Below are 6,911 nucleotides of genomic sequence, written 5' to 3' on the forward strand. Positions count from 1 at the left end.
ATGGATCGTGGTCGTATGAAAGCCTATGATGGGACGTTAGAATTGGATGAGATTGATCAATGGTTGCGTCTCAGATGTGCTCGTGGTATTCAGATTGGTCGTCGTTCATTGCGTAAGGGATATCAGTTTAGTATTGGTGCTAAGTTATTTTTTCCTATCCATATTGTTCGGATTGGTATAGTCATCTCAGCTGGTATTTCCTCCTCCACACGTGATTGCATGGTTCATGCAGGTTCGACTGTTGTCTTAATGACAAATAAAGAGTCTACTTCTGCTGAGACCAAAGCACCTGCGGCAACTGAGGATTTAAATTCAGTGCCACCTGAAGACATGCCTGCTCGTGCACATCTGGACTTGTCTATGTCTCATGGCAAGAATTTCTCAAAGGATGTTCACCACAAATTTGGTTTGACAGTAAATCCATCTGGAAAAAGTGGTCATTTTCTCATGGTGGTTTCTTTTGGAAGGGCAGCTTTTCGGCTTAATGAGGAGACAGTTGCAGCCGCTCTTGAGTCAGTCCTAGGTGGTAATGGATCTAGAATGATGATTTCTGTTCTCAGAGACAGAGTGTTTTCCTTTTGTGTGGCTGGTAAGCAGGTTGGTTTTCATATTCTCAAGCTAAAGATGTACAGATGCTCTCTTTTCAAATGTTTCTTTCATCTGTGGGGTCGTGGTGGGCCAAATTGGGAACGTGAATTTAATCTCTGGCAAAGTGAATGTCAATCGGAGTGGACACTGGTTAGTCCAGGGAAAAAAAGAGCACAAATGGCTATGAAAGCTATGGAAAAACCAGTGCCTAGACCTATTGTTAAAACCACAGTGTCACAGGGGAAGAAATTAAATTTGGCTGAAGGGAAGAAATTAAATTTTGCTGAAGAAATTTGTTATCCTGCTTGTAAGGGGTATAAGGAGATTATTACTGATCAGCCTGCTATATCTAAGTCTACAGATGTTCCTGTTCCACAGCATGATCATGTACAATCTGCATCGGAACCAATTAGTTCATCTCTTGCTCAAACCAAAGAAAGTGGGGTATCAGCTCATGCAAGCAAGGATAAGGAGAAACAGCCTGACTCTGATGGATCTTTTGATAAAAATAAATCTGCACAGCCCAGGAGTCTTGATGGGCTTGAAGAGGTCATTGATGATATGGCTTATCGTTTTTGGGAGTGTGGTCGTTGTCTTTCAATGGGCCATGATTCCAAGTCCTGTACTAAAAGAGTTCGATGCAGATTTTGTTTCCATTCGGGTCATTTTAGGAAAACTTGTCTCGACTGGTTAAAGCAAAAAAAATATGCAATGGGTCCCAAAAGCTGGTTTGCCTCCCCATATTCCTCCTGATACAGGGCCGTCCGCCGTCTCGACTCCTGAGCCAGGTAGCCAGGACACATTGATTGCGGAAGCAGAGTCTTGTCCGCGCCCGACACCACCGCCGGTGGATCCACCTCGCCGAGTCGCCATGGCTAACTTCGAGCTCAACCCTGCTAGATGGGTTCCGCATGGCTTCCATATTGTTGATGGAGGTCCGACGAGGCTGCCACGCTCCTTCTACAATGCCACCGTCGCGCCTGCGGTTACTCATGGTAACTTCTGTGTTGCTCAGCTTAATCCTCCGCCCCAGCAGCAAGATGAAGTATTCTGGAGGGATATTATTAGGGAGTTTATTGTCAATCATCATCAGCGTGCAGTAGAGAGCATGCAGCCGTGTCTTTTTGGGGTAGGGCTTTTTGAATTGCGAAGCCCTGCTTCGGTGGCGGCTCTAGTTCAGCAACAGCCTTTCGAGATTGCTGATAATGTTCTTGTAAGATTTGTCCATCACAACAGTAGGAATAATCATCGTCTAGTCCAGGGAGCAAGGAGGGGCTGGATCATGGTGTTGGGCATTCCTTTCGATTATCGCAATGACTATGACATCTCTAATGCGATAGTCGCTTTTGGGAAATTTCATCATTGGCATCAGGATGATGTTTTCAAGGAGAGAACCATGATATACATCACTTATGACTCACCAGCTTCTGTGCCTAGAGACATTGTCTTTGGAAATTATGCTAATCTTGGTGATCTGAAAGAGACTTGGACAGCTCCCTGTTATGTGATGGGTGCAGATGTTGCTGATGATCTCCCTGCTGATGAAGATCAGATGCCACCAGATGGAAATCCCCACCCACTACCAGGAAATTTAGTGGCTCCAGATAATATGATGGTTTTACCACCTTTTCCACAACTTGGGTGGAACAATGCTCCACTGCATGGGGAGCAGGTTCAGAATGATCAGCAGGGCAACAATGATCAAATGCAGCAACAAGTAGAGCCCCAGGAGCAACCTGAAGAGGAGGTAGTGGATGATTCTATAGTGGTTGATATGTCAGCTGCTGAAGGAGTTGCTGAAGGTCTTGAAGAAGGGGAAGTGAATCAGCCTGTGGAGGGTGCTGCCCTTTTTCAGCAGTTGGTTGGTCAGGAACAAGTTCTCCAGGTAGGGATGGTGCACATTGGACCAGTGATGCCACCACACATGATTTTGGATAGACTGATCAATATGGCTCTTCCATATTCTTTCTTTACTCATGTCCCCAAAGCAATCAGCTGTGATCATTTCACATCTCGTCTTTGTAACCGAACAACGTGCTGTTTTTTAAGGGATCTCTGTCAGTCTCTCTAGGGATACATACACAGGTTGCTAGAAGGCATTGGAGATTGCCATCAGCAAGAAGACAGGTGGCAACTTTGACTGAATGTGAGGAGACTCATGATGTGGCAGTGGTAGAAAATGCTCAAGATTCAGTTGACACTGCAGCTATTGAGGGCAAGCAAGATGCAGATGCCCAAGAGACAGATTCTCTTGTTTTTTGCTCCACCCCAATCAAGAGTGTGCCTCAGAAGAAGAGGGGTAGGCCCAGGAAATCTGAGCAAGCAGTGGTGGATACAGCATATAGAAGGAGCACCAGAAGTTGTACCAAAAGGGATGGTCATAAGCCTGTTTCTATGTCTGACACAGTCTTTCGTCCAAGAAACAAGCTCAAGCTTCAGAAGAAGAAAGTGGAGGAAGAGAAGATGGATGTGTCAGGAAGTCAAGATGAAGCCAGCCATGAGTCACAGCAGGACTATAGTGATGATAATACAATGCAGATCCCTCCAGAAACACATGTTCATATCATGCAGAGAGTTGGGGTGGCACTTGGAATTGATGCTGACTTGATCACAGAGGAGAAGCTTAAGGCTGACTCCAAGGGCAAGACTTCCAGCAATTCTTCCAATGATAGCTGAAATAATGGAGAAGATGGGGAGTCCATACTTCCTTTGCATAGCTGCTTTTGGTGTTTCTAGTGTCTTTGGTAATGCTTTTAGTGACCAGTGTGTGTTATCTTGGTATTCTCACTGGTTTTTATCACGTCAGTGCCTGCAGTGTGGGTGTTATGTAAAGCTACTATTATGTTATGACAGTTTCAGTCCTTTTGGTAGTGGAGTTGATCTCCCCTATTTATCAACCAACTTTTTCCATGGTTTTTATGAGTAACACAAAAGTGAGGAAATGGAGGATATTATGCTGGAATGTAAGGGGTCTAAATTCTGATAATCATCAAAGGGCACTAAGATCTAAAATTGAAGAAAGTCAGTGTTCTGTGCTATGTGTGCAAGAAACCAAGTGTGAAAATATTGATCATAAATTCCTTAGGAAATTTTGCCCAAAGCGTTTTGACTCTTTTGCCTTTTCACCATCTGTGGGTGCTTCAGGAGGGATTCTAGTTGTATGGAACTCTTCTGTTTTTTCTCGGTCAATTGATAGAAATTCAGATATTCTCTCGTGGTCATTACATTTACTTCGTTCACAATAATGACAGCTTGGAATTTATTGTCGGTTTATGGGCCTTGTCGTGGGTGTGCTCGAGGGACAATTTTGTAACTCTGGCTATACAATATACAAATTCCAAGTGGGAAGTAATTGGTTGCTAATTGGTGATTTTAATTTTATAAGATCGAAGAAAACAGAAACAAGCCCGGGGGAGATGTAAATGATATGTTCCTTTTTAATGAAATCATTGGACATTTGGGTCTCGCTTGAGTTACCTTTAAAAGGGAGAAGATTTACATGGTCAAATATGCAATCTCAGCCTTTATTGGAGCAACTTGACTGGTTTTTCACTAGTGCTGAATGGATTTCTTCCTTTCCAAATACCCCTGTTATGCCTCTTGCTAATACAGCCTCTGATCATGTTCCTTGTGTAATCAACATTGACACTTCATTCCTAAAGCATCTATATTTAGGTTTGAGAATTTTTGGGTAGATCAGCCAGGGTTCATGGATTGTGTAAAGCAAGCCTGGGAAGTAGATTGTAACAAGAAGTACTCTTCAGCTATAATTGCTGCAAAATTCAAGTCACTTAGATATGCTCTGAAGCATTGGCATATGAATTTGTCCCAGTTAAAGGCTCTAATCCAGAACTGCAATAAAGCCATTTTAATTTTGGACAATCTGGAAGAACAGAGGCCTCTCTTTATAACTGAATTTAATTTCAGGAAAATTGTCAAACTGCACTTGGAAAAACTTTTAAAGATTGAATGCAATTATTGGAGGAAGAGATGTACTATTAGATGGGTAAAAGTTGGGGAAGATAATACTAAGTTCTTCCATGCAATGGCCACACAGAGAAATAGAAGAAATACTATTTCCATGATCAAAACACCTGATGGTAGAGTGGTAAATGATCATGCTGAAATGGCAGCTTTATTGTGGTCAAGCTACAGAGATAGAATGGGCTGTTCTGAAGGTATTGATATGCAATTTGATCTGCCTAGGTTAATCAATAGAGTACAGGGTTTAGAAGAGATTTCCCAGCCTTTTTTGCAAGAGGAGATTGATCTAGTTCTTAAACAAATGCCGCCAGATAAGTCTCCTGGGCCAGATGGCTTCACTGGACTCTTTTTGAAGAGATTTTGGCCCATAATAAAGAAGGACATATGTAAGCTTGTGCATGATTTCCATGAGGGCTCTTTGCAGCTGCAGAATATAAATGAATCTTTCATTACTCTTGTCCCCAAGGTCCATAGTCCTGAGAGTGTAAATGATTTTAGGCCCATCTCTCTTACAAATGCATGCCTTAAATTTCTGACAAAGCTAGTGGCAAACAGATTTCAGCAGAGAATTTTATCCTGTGTGCATAAAAATCAGTATGGATTTATCAAGAGCAGAACAATACAAGATTGTGTGGCATGGACTTTTGAATATTTGTATCAGTGCCATGCTTCTAAAAAACCTTTGGTGATCATGAAACTAGACTTTGCTAAAGCCTTTGATACTATTGAGCATGAGGCAATAATCCAAGTGATGTCACATATGGGTTTTGATAGCAAGACCATAAAGTGGATAAAAGATATTCTCTCCTCTGGAACCTCTAAAATTCTATCGAATGGTGTTCCAGAAAGCAATTTTCCTGCAAGAGGGGTGTCGAGCGAGGTGATCCACTATCACCAATTTTATATGTTCTTGGATCTGAATTGTTGCAACTAGTGATCAATGATGCACTTAGTTCTGGCTTATTGTCTTTGCCTATTGAGGTGGGTGATCCTGACTATCCAGTGATTCAGTATGCAGATGATACCTTGCTTATTCTGCCAGCCGATATAAATCAAGTTCTTGCTTTGAAATATATCTTGCACAAATTTTCTGTCTCTACTGGTCTAAAAGTTAATTACCATAAGTCTAGTATGGTTCCAATTAATGTGGCTAGTGAGGAGGTGGCACAATTGGCCACTGCTTTTGGATGTCAAGTTGCCACTCTTCCCTTCACTTACCTGGGGTTGCCTCTGGGAACAGCTAGACCAAAGATTCAGCACTTGACACCTATTGTTACAAGATTGGAGAGAAAGCTTACAAGTATTTCTAGCTTTTTATCTCAGGGTGCTAGATTGCAGCTAGTGGATTCTGCTCTGTCTTCAATGTCTACTTTTTTCTTGTGTTCTATCCAGATTCCTCCTGGTACTTTAAATCAGTTGAATAGAATCCTAAGACAGTGTCTTTGGAGGGATAATATTGATACACCAAAGCAGTCATTGGCAGCTTGGGAAATGATATGCAAGCCAAAAAATAAAGGTGGAGTTGGTATTGTTAACTTTCAAAAACATAATGAGGCTCTGCTGTTGAAATTTCTGGATAAGTTTTACAATAAAGCAGATACACCCTGGGTCAACCTTATATGGAGAACTTACTATCGGAGTCAGTTCCTCATGCTGAGAATCTATGTGGCTCTTTTTGGTGGAAAGATGTATGTAAGTATTTGGATAAGTACAGGCAGGTGGCTACTATTTTGCCTGGTAAAGGAGATACTTTCTTGTTCTGGTTGGACAGTTGGAAATTTGAGAACTCCAATACTCCTCTAAGTGAAAGATATCCAAGAATTTTCTCTTATGTTCTGGATGACAAGCTTACAGCTGAGGAGGTATATGCAATTGATGATATTACACAGCTATTCCATCTACCTTTATCTTCACAGGCTTATGAGGAATTGCAGGAGTTAAGTTTTCAAATGAGACGCAACCCTTTGTCAGTGGGAAATGACTCTTGGGTTTATGTATGGGGAAGCACATATACTGCATCAAAGTATTACAAACACATTCATGAGCATATCCAGGTCATTGGCCTTTATAGATGGATTTGGAAGTCCTCTTGCATAATGAAGCATAAGTTTTTTGCATGGCTTTTGATAAGTGAAAGGCTGAACACTCGAGACATGTTAAAGAGGAGGCATTGGAAGGTTACAGATGATACTCATTGTGAGTTGTGTTTTGCTAGAGCATACGAGGACAGAATGCATTTGTTCTTTGAGTGTAATTTCAGTCAGAGGATATGGACATATTTACAAATTGATTGGTTACAAGGGCAAGATATTCAAACAGCTGCTACAAGAGCAAGATCT

This window comes from Lolium rigidum, chromosome 7 (genome assembly GCF_022539505.1).
Source record: "Lolium rigidum isolate FL_2022 chromosome 7, APGP_CSIRO_Lrig_0.1, whole genome shotgun sequence".
NCBI classification, from domain to species: Eukaryota; Viridiplantae; Streptophyta; class Magnoliopsida; order Poales; family Poaceae; genus Lolium; species Lolium rigidum.